This window comes from Bufo bufo, chromosome 4 (genome assembly GCF_905171765.1).
Source record: "Bufo bufo chromosome 4, aBufBuf1.1, whole genome shotgun sequence".
NCBI classification, from domain to species: Eukaryota; Metazoa; Chordata; class Amphibia; order Anura; family Bufonidae; genus Bufo; species Bufo bufo.
In genome coordinates, this window is record NC_053392.1 from 588,040,928 (window position 1) to 588,055,177 (window position 14,250).

Here is a 14,250-nt window from a genome sequence, read left to right on the forward strand (position 1 = left end):
TTTAATTAAAATACTAGAAAAACTACATAAAGTTGGCAACGCTGTAATAATACTGACCCGGGGAAAGAAGTTGACATGTCTGTTTTAGCGTGTAGGGAACGACATAAAAACAAAACCCATAAAACAGTGGGAAATTGCTTTTTCTTTTCCAAGTCCACCCCAATTCAGTACATCATAGGCAATGTTAAATGGTGCTGTTAGAAAATATAACTTGCCCCGCAAAAAAGAAGTCCTGATATCCTGGCTAGATGAATGGAAAAATTAAAAATGTTATGGCGACAGGAAACCAGGAAGAGAAAAAAGGAAAATAGAAAAAATGGAAAAACGTCTGGTCAGGAAGGGGTGAAGGAATAAGCAAAACATTATGGCTCTGTCAAGATACATGAAAGTGTTTTTCGAATCTAGAGGGTTGTGAAGAAATAAAAAACGTCCACTTTACGGAGAAAGCAAAAATATTCTGCTTATATCAAGATACATGGTAGTTTCTTTTTTATTCTAGTGGATTGTGAAAAAATCTAAGTTTTCCATCTTGAGGAGAAAGCAAAAAAATTACGGCTCTACCAAGATATATGATAGTATTTTTTTTTTATTCCAGAGGGTTGTTAATAAACAAAAAATTTCCACCTTAAATAAAAAACTAAAACATTCAATTTCAAGGCAGTGGTGTATATTGTCTTGACTGCTTGTTACTATGTTTAGGATTTGGACTGAGTCTTTATTTAGCTGCTCTTTGGTAACCCAGTGACAGATGCACTTGTGACCCTGTTAGCCAAGATGACATCACTCATGTAACATCACTGACAGCTACACCCACTGCGGGCACCTCCTCTACACCTGCTTTATTAAGGGGTTAACCTACTCTGATCAAGCTTGAGGTCATCACAATTATCACGATAACTGATTCCACAAACAAAACTGATCATTTAAAGGATGCTCCTGTGATCCCCAAAAAGTCTCATCGAGAAGAACATCTTTAACAGTGATATTAATAAATAAGCAACACAGGAAAAGTGAAGAAAACTGGCAAAAAAATTCACTTTTCGTAGTGTGTTTTATATTTCCCTGGTTTTCAGTTTTTGTGCACTTTGTGAATCTTTGTGCAAACTGCAAGTGTTGGGGCCTCAGTTTACACCAAAAACTGTTGTAAGCTGACTAATAAATGCGTTTATGTGAAACCACCCTTTTCTTCCCCAAAACACCACTTTTTTTTCTTGCCGCTATCTTTTTCAGAGCAAAAAAATGCAACAGCCAGGCATTTTCTCATAGACTTCTCTAGAACAAAAAGTCTGAATAAATGCAAGTAAAACATGACTTAAAAAACACCACCAAAAAGCCTAAAATTAAAAAAACACCATTAGAGTGCTTTCACATATAGCATTTGTGCAGTGTTTTTCCTGGCCTTTATTTTAAGGGGTTATCGAATGACTAATGTAAAAAAATAAAAATCAGACATATATTACATAACAATCTCTTTCTAACAAAGCTAGAACAAGCCCTGTACCTCATATGGATCCAGAGATCTCCCCAATTCATTGCTTTGCTAGATTTATATCAAGCTGAAAGTTCAAGGGGCGTGTCCATTCTGCTGCAGCTAAGGGGGCGTGTCTCAGTTCTCCCTATCACAGCCCAGGAGGCAGTTGAAGGATGAAACTGAGCATGTGCGGCTATCTCAGTGAGCAGGACAAAGAAATAAGAAAAAAAAACAAACAGCAGGTGGCGCTATACAGATGAATTCTATTGAATAACTCAGTGGCTATGCTAATTTTTTAATTACATGCAATTACAAAAAGTGATGGTTTGAAAACTGCAGAATATTTTTCGTGGGACAACCCCTTTAATTAATTTCCCCCAAAAAACATTGCAGCCAGATTTCAGCAGAAAGCTGAAAGTAAAGTATTGATCTACAAACAATGTTTTTTTTCTGAAAAAAATAAATAAAATTGCTATTGACCTGAAAAGGCACCAAAAGTGATTTAAAAAAAAACTAAAAATGTACTGTTTATGCGTTTCATAATTCTGATTTCATTTTCAACAAACATCTGGATTCTGGACATGGCTTTCATGGCGCCAGCTCTGCTCTGGAGCAGGCGCCATACTTAAAGACCCGACATGCGCTGTACATGTATTTCGCATGTCGGGAATGGATTAGGGTGGAAATTTTTGATTTCTTCACAATCCTCCAAAATACTGCAAAAAGTTCTGGGAAAAACTCAACACAAAAACATCACTTACGTAACGACTTCTCTACCATCTAAATTCACCACATGCAACTTTTTTGGTTCAATGGGGGTCATTTACACCTTTCTTTGACCCCCCCTGCACTGCCAGAGGATGCGCATAATTTATGATGAGATCAGCGTCTCGTTATAAATTAGACATTTACAGCAGTCCATGTGCCTGGTGAGAAAAACTACCCCAGTCCCTGAGAGTAGTAGGTTTTTACCAACATTTACGTCTGTTTCCAGACGTAAATGTTAGAAAATATGCCTGGGCTGATGTTCCGGCACCCACCACACCCCCAACACTACCTTGCCACTCCCAAGTGGTGAGGACGGCATAAAATACTTGTAAAAATGCTTATAAAAGTTGCAAAAAGGGGTCTTGACAATTTTGTTTTTTACTCCAAAAAACTGGCGTAGGGATGTTAGTAAATGATCCCCAATTTGCATAATAAGTCTACCCAAGAAACGAAGTTTCGCAACTTCACATGACTTCCTAGGCGAACACCCGGCAATACACATTACTGTCCTAATACTCAACACATACACACACATTGGTGTATACTGTGTACATGACTTTATTTGTAGCTTTGCTTTTCTTTTTTATTATATTTTTTTTAGCTGATCTTACAAACTACTTAATTTTCCAGTAAAAAAAAAAAATGCTTAATTTAATACTATACAGTAATAGCACCTTCCAACCTGAACTGGTAGATTGTATCTTGCTCTCCCTCAATGGATTTTCATTTTAACCCTTTGAAGGAAGGGTTAAGTAATTACAACTGCCCGGATCAGTTTGCCCAGAGGACAGAGCGCTGTTTGGTAAACAGGGTATGCAGGAGTCCACTGACTTCTGACTTCTATGTCTTTGAAGATGGGATGAAAGGGGCGTGTGGTTTCTGTTTTTAGTGTACACTCTGCTACTCTCTTAATCCTGTTTTATGTAGTTCACACCTGCTGCCAGCTAGCTGTCTGCTGAAGGCTCATGGTTCTTGCAGCACTAGCCTGTGCCTCATACATACAGCTCCTGTTGGGAACACAATGTAAATTACCTGAACAAACTTACTGAACCCCCCCACCCAAATTGTGTGCAAATTTTTACATTACACTAGGCTTCTTATTAATGGGTCTTTTAGTTTAAAGGGGTTTTCCAGGAGTAGAATACTGATGACCTATCTTCAGGATCGGTCATCAATATCTCACTTATGAGGGTCTGAAACTCGGCAACCCCACCGATCAGCTGTTTGAAGAGGCTGCAGTATTCTGGTAAGCACTCCAGCCTCCATAGCATACCAAGCACAGCGCTATATGTTGGATAGTGGCTGTGCTTTATATTGCAGTATAATTCCATTCACTTGAATGGGACTGAGCTGCGTCTAGGCCTTGTGACTGATGAACGTGATGCCGTAGAGCTAATTGGACCACCGCAATCTCTTCCAATAGCTTATCATGGGTGTGCCCACCCCCACTTATCAGATATTGATGACCTGTCTTAAGGATAGATCATCAACCTTTAAACGGGTTGTCAAGATTTAAACTTATCCTCTCCAAAGGACAGGGTATAGGTGTTTGATCCGTGGTGGTATAACCACCGTTGATCAGTAGAACAGGGGTCCCTTGACCCACCATATGAATGTAGCAGCAATCGAGCATGAGCACTAACACTCCATTCAACTCTACGGGACTGCCATAGATAGTCCGATACAGAATGAAGTAAGCAGCAGCATACATGCTTGACCACGATTCCATTCATACATAAGGTGCAGAACCCCCGTTCTCCCGTTCCCAGCAGCCAGATCCCCACCAATCAGAAACACTTATTCCCTGTCCTGTGGATAGGGAATATATTTCATATCCCATTAAGGTGGCAATAGACATATGATAGCTGTAGGTCGAAAGAGTGTTGACTAAACAGCTGTCTTCTCAAATTCCTCCATTACAATTCGCATACAATTTCTACAGAGACTGGAATCGGGGCATAGTTTGGGAAGGCCGTGTGCACTTGTGGCCAAGAGAGGTGCCAAAAGCCACTTTGCCATGATATCTAAATACTAGACTTGAGCACTGGGCTAAATGTTTGTACCAGGTAAAGGAAAGTTGAACTATCCATATAGAGATGAGAGTGGTATTAATGTCAATGGTTCCACTAACAAGAAAAAAGTCTATGTGTGGCTAATTTTTTTAAGAGCAGCTTGATGTAAGTGCATTGGACCACCAAGGAAAGACTGTCTGACTTTGCTAATTATTATTATTTCCATTTTTGTAGAGATTAATACTGGTCATTTCTTACACTACTCCACAAGCCCTCCACAAACCTAGGGAATTTTCCATAGCCAGTCTTTAATTAGTGCCCCTCGTGGTAACACTTGAGTATGGACATGAGATAAAACAAATTCAGTTGATATACAGTACATATTGTAGACAATCTATGACCTCAGCATAGTGTAGCAGAGTATACTTGGTCTATGTGGCTTTATAAAACAAAGAACTATAGAAAATTGTTTAAAATTAGTGGTTGACAAAGGTGTTTGTGGCTCTGCTGTAGAAGGTAATCAAGCCCTTCAATGGGTTGACACGGAGTGGGTGTTATTGAAAGGAATGCACCATAAATCTTGTCAATGTGGTATCCCAAGACCTAGCATCTTATTTAACAATCCAAGCAATTTTTTTCCCTTATTTTGTAGGAAATGGTGCACAATTTAGTTTCAGATGAATAATCTCTCGACCTAAAGACTATTAGAGTCAATGATCAAAGTTGAGGGTTAATGACCTCCAAATTATACACAGAAGTGGGGAGTCCTGCCAGGTGCTGGCCCCTCACTGTGAATTCTAATATATAAATCCCACAAGCAGATCTGAAGTTCTGAGATAAGTCTCTTTGAAAGCAGGATTTATGATTATGCTCATCATTTACTTTCAATACAAAAATGAATTTTTTTTTGCAACATTTTTTAAAATGATTAAGCTCAATGTAGAATATCAAATCGATACGGAAATAACTCTTTATGAAAACACAGTAATATATGTCACATGGTGGAGGATACCAGTAGTAGCTGTAGCCCCATGAATATATGCATGGCGTTGATTTAACATGTTACAAGCCAATACTGCCTCACACAAGTGGATCTGTGTTGTGCCGGTACTAGATCTGGTTTTCAGAGAGTTAAAACTGGCAGGTTTAGTTGGGAGAACAAATTTATATTATTCACCACCACGTAGCACTTGTCCTGGCTGTACTAATAAAGTTGGATTAATCATCTCCAAACAAGGCATACGAAAAACATTACAAGCACAGAGGCAAATTGGGAGTAGAATGGGAAAGCCAAGCTAACTGCTTTTTAATTCCAACCTGGTTAAATGGAAAATGAGGAAAGAATATTTGATAGCGCTAGAATTTTGGACACTAGAATAGCAGTCAAAATCAGAGTTAGTAAAAGTATGGAGTTTCGAGCTTCATCTCAGACTTCTAATAGTCTACTAAAGTAAGGCTAAGGTCATGTGGCGGTCTTTCTGATAAATACATTTTAAGATAGGAAAGAGGTTCTAATAAATCCATGGACTTTAAGAGACTCTCTAAATGAGGATTGCTTGAGAAACACTCTCTCTAGCTCACGTAAAGCAACAGTTATAGTTGGGTCTGCCTACAACCATCCTAAAGTTGGGTCATTCTTAGCGTTCTTCTAAAAGCTTTAGGGACTTCTTGGTATACTACATAATACTGTTTTTAACCTGGCTTTTAAAGCTAAGCAGAGAGAGAAAAATCTCTGAGGGTCCATATTTGCTTTATTTGCTTTTGATGAAGGTCGATTTAATCAAGAACATAATATTATAATCTTGGAACTTCACTTGAAGTTGTCTCATTTTTGGCCAAGTATTTGTGCTTTCGAAGCAGGATAGGCAAGTAAATGGAAACCACTCAGGTCATGCTTTATATTATTAAATGGTCTGTAGCTTCAAACCGTTACAGACAAAATGTTGGATTCTTGGGTGATCCATACATTTTGGTCAATTTATCATCCTTGACCATTCAGTTTTCTTGTATTCCCCCCGGCTGGCTGTGAGGGATAGAAGGGAGGCACAGTGTCTTATCGAATCATATTGATCACAGGGTGTCAGTGATCTAATCAAGAGCAATCAATACTAATCCAAAATCAATCAAAACACTTTTTACACTATCATTTATCAAATCAGAATGCAACAGCCACTTCCAAGCATAAAATGAAGAAAAATGAGAAATGCGACAGAGAGGAACGGAGACAAAGAGTAAGTAAGGGAAAAGGGAATACAAACAGCCACATGAGTTAAGAAAGTCTCAAAATTTGTTAACCCCTCCAAATCTGCTCCCAACTATAATGAAGACATTAATCTTCCTGTCTAGAGTGTAAATTATAAGTATATGCTAGTGAACCTAAACGCATCTCAGTGCAATCAGCATGTTAAGCCAAGTCTAAACAGATCAAACACAATGGAGATCATGCGGATTAAATATTAGGAATTAAATACTTGTATCCAGACTCTGCTGCATATGGGAACTGTGAATGTAATGAGCGAAAATCACAATCGGTTGCCCTATACAGCAGGACATGAAATAAGACAATCTAACTTGAGAAAAGAGTTTAAAAACAGCAATATTTTTTATTCAAAAAGTTTAAAAATCTGTTTTTAGCATCTTAGGAACTCAATTGACTTTGAGGACAACATAGTTGATGTATGAATTAAGGTACCATCTTAGCTAGCTCAGACTTAGTATGGTTTATTTTGGTTCTGAGTCACCAAACAACCCCCCTGCTCGTTCTGCAATAAATTATGGAGTCGCCAATCCTGCCTGTGGGAATAAATGGGCAACAGGTAACGTGTAATCAGCTGAGCCGGGAAATCTGCAGTGCAGCAAAGTAGGCGTCAATGGAAATACAAGCACACTAGCAAATGACGAACCAAGCGGCTACTTTGGCTCCGCTGCAGTACACTTCAAAATTTGCAACTACGCCATCTTTTTGTTGACTTGAGCCTGGTCCAAATCTATAGCCCGCCCCCATTCATTCACTATGTACTGCAAATGACATAGTTATATAAGTCAGTATGGTTGACAAAAGGCATTTGCTTCAGTCAGTAGAAGGGACAGGACAAAGATGAAAGGGATTGGGGAAGGGAGGTTACCCCTTTACCTTCTGCCTTCTACAAAATGTTGAACATTTAGTGGGTCAGGGTCCCTCATTCCATGCCGCATTAACCCATTTAATCTCTCAAAACCTCCTTTCCTTCATATGACAAGTGGAAACAGATGAGAAACAACTAAACTTCTACCCTACCTCCACAAAAAACATTCTCCATTTGAATTAACTCAACTTTTTTGACTTCCTGCAGAAGGGATCCCAGTACTTGCAATGGTAGAATCCTGTCTGTCGAAAATCATACATTTTAGACCGAAAGTGTATGTACATAACATAAATGGGCACCAATTACCTTGTCAATCACATTTGTTGAAACAAAGCATAGCCCGACACATTTCAATGTAAATTTCAAATAAAACCCAAAGAAAATGTTCATGTAAACATTTTTTTATTTTATTGGTGTTTTTGTCATTTTTCCTCCCAAAATGTAATATTTCATTTGATCTATTCAAACATCTAAAGAAACCTTTCCTACAACTCAAGGTATAGCAAGGGGCACCCAACCACGTGGTGAGAACCCGACATCTGTAGCCACTTTATCGTCTTATTCTCGATCCTACATTTATATATTTCGTCAGTAGATTGGGCTTGTTATTGTACGGCAGGTAATCTACCCTACCATTTATAATTCTCCTCCTCGAAAAGATATAACTCTTTAACTTCAAGAAAACACCAGCAGCGTCTAAGACGTTCACTTCTGCTAATGTAAAAGCACTGGCATTTAACTGCCTTCCCGATAAGACGGTGCCAGTAAAACTGATTATTCTTTTCTTATTCAAAGCATATCAGCATTTCGAAAGCTATTTCAATCTTATCAGGTGTATGAACAGCGAATTTACTGAAAAACAGTTTGTTCGGCTCCTCTCTCCCCGCGCTAGGCTATCAGATAAACCAAACTAACTAACTGTATTTATACACATTCATACTTAGAATGAAATCAGCAATGTGAACTGCTGATAGTGCGCACTGCCGGCACTACACTGGGCAACATTAGGCTACGATAGGGGCCAAAGTACTTAATAATTTTACCTGTTCCAGTTACCAGGACTAAAAGTTGAACTAGAATATCACAAGTAATTGCATTACCTTACAAAATTTATCTAGAAAATACACGAAAAATTGAGATACAAAATTTCAAATTTCTTCGTAAAATTGACTCACTCCACCCAATGGTTGCAAGCAAAGTTGGTCTGGGCCCATATTCCCTCAATGTTGGAAATTCGTGTTGTTATTTGTAATCAAGTTTCTATTGCATTCTTCAGTCTGTTTTTTTTTTGTTTTTTCCCCGCTAAATTTTATCATAACATATCACGATGAACAACTGTCTTCGTGTCAACCTCTCGGCTCATCTCAAACATATGAAAATGGATAATACCAAACACTTTATTTATGACGCTAATTAGTTCTTATAGAGAAATTGGTACAAAGTCAATTATTTAAAAAAAATCTAAATTTGCACAATTTCATTCCCATGAAATCAATAGGAATCCTAATAAAACCTATTTTTTTTATCTCTTACTCAGTGATTTTTTTTGCCCTCTCTCACGTCGTAATCTTGAAAAGATTCCCTGTTATTGCCAGTTAGATTACAGAAAGTGACATGTTTTCACATTTTCTTCACAGCTACACTCTCTGGAACAAAACTGCTAAATAACACTGATCTTTTCTGCTTCTGCGCTAGGCTCTGCGGTGACTTGTTAGCTGACGTTATCTGTGCTTGATTCTTAGAATTATTGTACAGATAAATCTTTGCATAACGTTACCCTTTCAACTAAAGAAAAAAATATGGCTGTCAATTAACTCTTAGGCTTGCACTTAAAAAAAACAAAAACAAAAAAAACTATAAAAAAGGATTAGAACATTTGACAACTCATAAGTCACCGCTGGGTGGCCATCTATAAGCCCCTCCCCAGAAGATATATGTATATGTATATATATATTGTAGGAAGGTACAAGGGGTCGTCATTGATGGTAGGTATGTGTCACTGAGGTTCCTGGCCTCGGTGAAGTAAGAGCTGGTATTTTCATGTGTCAGCGGCAGCTAATGCTGATTGACACTTTTGCTATTTAGCATGGCTGTAAATAGCTGATCCGGGACGGCTATTATTGGGAGTATTCAAAGTGCTGGGTGGGTGACTACTCCCCAAGTTCCAGGCCGGGTTTTGTCAGCACCTGGCTGACAAGGTGACGTTTTTTGCTATGCATGAACTTTCTACTCGATGTGAACAAACACCAACCCTGCAAAGAGTGTTTTTTGTTTGACCTTATGTGCGAATAAACACGGACATTTGAATTACGAACTTGCACTTTGCCCCTGTATTGCACCCGCTTATCCCAACTACCAGAGCGAATCCCCACAATATATATATACATATATATATATATAAATTATTATTTTTTTAACTCCCTTCTCCATAACAATTATTTTTTTAATACATTTTCAACCCCAACAATCAAGAAAATTTCAAGCCCTACCAAACCTAATGAACGGCCTACAGTATATTAATCTCATGGGTGGGTGAAAGGTCACCGAGGTTGTACCAGTCCTATATATATGATGGCAGTCATAAATTTTGTTTTTGTCACGTGCTAACCATTTTTCATAAAAGCTTCGAATGTTCAAAGCGCAGCACGGCCCTGACCAATGATTAACTGTAAAAATAATATTCACCATTCTCAGGTCGGCCTGAAAGTCCACAGACAAGACAGCGTCATATTATGTATTTTACTCCTGTGTTTCAAGGGAAAAGATGTTAATAAAATTTAACATGTTAATTAAAAAAATTTAGAAAGTTAAATTTTTTAAGAAAAATATCTGTAACTGCCTGTAACCTTACATCATGATATGTTGGCATGAAGACATTATGTCAAGACCAGTGTTGTTGCACTTGTGAAACTTTTCTGTCTGGAACAATCAAGACTGCAGAGAGGGTATGTTTTTGTAAAAGTGAGATCAAGATATGGCACCTTCAACATCCTGTTTCATCCTTTTGATCACATGACTACGAGTGATCGGTTTAGGTACAAGGGGCCAAGTGTGGACATGCAAATTAGCATTAAAAACAACTTATATTTCAGTTTTCACAATAATTAAAAAATGAAATAAAAAAATCCCCTCCCCCTTGACCCACAAGTGTTCCCACCACAGTCAAATATCCTCAAAAATGTTATTGAATTAAAAAAATAATTAGCAAAGGGTGAAAGAATGCCATTCAAGGGATAAGGTACAAATGAGTGCTGCTCCAGTCCAAAGGCTACGATAATAAATTCAAAGGCCAAGAAAACAAAATGTAAAAAATATTTTTTTTGTATTTTGAAAAAAATGCTTATTATTATCAAACTTTCTATGTGTTTTTACATTTGGGCTATTTTGTTAGATAGGTATTATATGAGCTATATTGTTATGTAGATATTTTCCTTTTTACGTCTAAAAATATTTAAGAAAACAAAAGTTAATAAAAACATTTAGTGTTATTTATTTAAAAAAAGAATTCCTAAACCAGTCTGATTTCTTCATGGGTGCTGTTAATGGATCTCTTCGCTTAGGCAAATAAAGTAGGAACCTCAGGTAGAGCCCCAGCTCAGTGAATGAGAATTGGCAGTCACGTGCCCTATGCATGACCCCAAGACAAATGTTTTCAACGTGAGACTAATGAATTGGTTTTACAGTAAATGTTATGCATTGCACGCACCTATGGTACTGAAGGGGTTATTGCATTTTCAGCTTGAAATGCACGACTGCTTCGCTTTGACCTTCTGACAGCAAAGTTAATGCAGTGAATTTTTTCTAATTTGTTTGGCTATGCAATGAATTGTGTGCCACCGCCATAGAATTTTCATTTGTGTTACGTTGTGTATTTTTGCTTTTTTTTTTATCTTTAGTTAGGCCGACGGAATGACAGAATCACAGTTTATTTAAGGCAATGTAGATTAGACCCATTAATGGAGCTGAGGCACCACCGTTGACCAACATATCAGCCTCTACATCTTGGTCAATTGTTGTTTCAGCATCTGTGAGACCGGGGCGATATGACAGATGAGACAGGTGTCATTCGAACTAATGTGATTGGCTCCTTAATGTGTCCAGGCGCCACCTGGGCGTCATCCCTTTTTAATCCCAGTATAATAATTTGCTGTTACGTTTTCTTTTTAGGTAGCATTTTTTATAACTCTTTTTGGAACGTTGAATACAGTTGTGTAAGATCTTATTAATTTTTTTAATTCCAAATAAAATTTTGTGATTTATTTTTCAAATATTTTTCGATAGTTGGTATTGTATTCGGAGTATATTTTTCAAACTAAACCTCATTCCATATAAATTTTTCTACATTTTTACATATCCGTATACTGTACGGACACATGATTTCATTCCTTGACCACGCAATATTTTAGACGATTTAATTTGTGAATATTAGCGATAATCCCCCCCACCCCTTCCAGTCTCGAATGGAAAATTTTGGTATTGTCATGAACTCTACACCATAGCCACCTACCCACCTAGATGATATGCTTACCTCTAAGCGAGGAGTCATTTTATTTTAAAAAAAATCAGATTATAAATCTATTAGCAAAAAATAATAGCGCAACGTCTAGTTTTAAAAAAAAGTTACAAATCTACAAATTACATACCTACAAAAATTGACATTAGTCAATGAACAAACCTAAAGGTCTTCGTATAATTTTTAGAATTTGCCGGCACATTGGAACTGTACGACCTACTGTACATAACGCATCTCATTATTATACATTTTTAGCTACTGTTGGGCAATGTCTGACGACGAAGCTTACTGGGCCCTTTGCACTGCGGGTCGGCGACTTTTTCGATACTGTATCAGTATGCAGAGACCCTATAAAACTTTACTTTTTGACTGACAATTGGAGAAGGAGGAGGAGGAGAAGAAAAAAAGAGTCCTGTCTAGTTTACATTTTCACACTTCATTACATGGGAAACACAAGTGCTGCTAACAGATGGGCACCTTCTTTTGAAGGGCTGACAGGGGAAAATATAACAGGCCTATTTAGTGTGCAGACAATTCTCCTATTCGTAATTGAACTGGTACCTTTTTATAATGTAGAAAAACAATAGCAAAACACACTTGACGGGGGCAGATATCAAAGTAGGAGAGATAAAAGGTTTGTTTCATCTTCTGGGGAAAAACAAAAACAAAAGAACCACAACAGGGCGCCTAATTTTCTTCCTTCTTGATTTTATTTATTCAATTTTTGGACATTTTTTTCATTTAAATTTTTCTTTTTTTTTTTTCATTTAAATGTAACATCCATTTGGGATTATTTTGCCCACAATTAGTCATGGTCATTGAGTCATGGGATGGATTGTGACAGCCTGTATCATTTTTGCAATGTTAGTTAAATTGATTTTTTTTTTAAGTGTAATATTGTATTGATGCTTTATAATTTACGCTATTATTTAGACCACAAATACCTATCTGCTGTGCTAATCTAAAAAATAAAAAATAAAAAAATATATATATGTTGGCCCTCCTCCCCGCCCCTTCTCCCACCTTAAAAATAAAATTAAGCCTTCTACTTGTTCTTGATATAGATGGATATTTAGCAGCTAACAATGTGTCAAACAGACCCATTTCTCATCCTATTTACAGTGCTGGTGATGATCACTATACTCTGCTAAATATGCAGCCTGACCCCCAGTCAGTGACAACAGCTGATGTTTTTGACCCACTGAGATGTGAGATGTCAAGTAAATTATAACATAGTGTTCTAGTTTCGCTGAAAGATATGCGGATGCTTCTTTTTTCTTTTTTTCTTTTTTCATAATTCATTTCGAAGAGAGAACGCCCCCACCATGTTTGTTTGCAGAAAAAATATATATACATTTTTGTAATCGCTATAGATTATTTTTGCATCTCTATTATCCCAGCGCCATGATATCAATTTCAAAAGCCCAGCGAGGCATACCACTGAATTACCTATAGCAAATGATCAAACCCCTACAAAAAAATACAGAAAAATATAATAGTAATAATAATACATCCATAACCTTAACAGCAAACCATTCAGAGGTTTGATTCGATTTGGGAACTACGATTCTCTATTTAATAAAAGCCCAATGTCGTAACTCAATGTAGCCCGTGAACTGGGCATGCTTTCCCCATGTAACATACACCAAATTTTATTCTTTTGCTAACCGTATTCGATTGCGGATAAACTGGGAGCAACAATAAAAAATAAAAAAAATTTAAAAAAAAGGAAAGAGAATTACCAGTGATGATCAAATCGCCAATATAAACCATGCAAGTTCCGTAAAGCGAATAAAGGCTAACATAAGCAAGCATGCAAAAATAATAAGAAAATTAAAACTGTAAAGAAAATGAATATGTTAAGAACGTGTTCCTAACAAAATATTATATACATATATGAAATATTATTCGACATATAATAGGCTTAATTGAAATGTAAATAATTTGGAAATGCTATCAAATCTGTCCGCAGACTGTAATATGTGTTTACTGTATAAATGGGCAATCTGTTTTACGGAATAAAATATGATGCTCCAGTTGTTTTAGACAGGTATGGACTATGCTGGTGACGATGAAGATGTCTGCAGGACACCGACTGTGCGTGCCAGCGACGGGGGCGGCAAAACAATGCCTATAATGTCAAAAAATATGGACGTAAATGCAGAAATTAGAAATTAGGATTGCGTTTCTGCAAGGCTGAGTAATGACAGGTCAAAGAGAAAGCCGAAATGGCAGCACACAGGGAAACATATGTTCCCCTATCTCTGCTTATATACTGGGGTGCATCGTTGGGGTCTCTTGGACAATTTTTGGGGAGACTGGACAGTAGGTTAAGCTTTTGGGGGCGACCCCCAACTTAAC

The 14,250-nt window shown here is 37.3% G+C and overlaps 1 protein-coding gene across 9 annotated transcripts in view; it reads right to left on the reverse strand.

Annotated features, from left to right (window-relative positions):
• ESRRG (estrogen related receptor gamma) overlaps positions 1-14,250 on the reverse strand; it is a 911,602-nt gene that overhangs the window by 183,944 nt on the left and 713,408 nt on the right. The window lies entirely within an intron of this gene.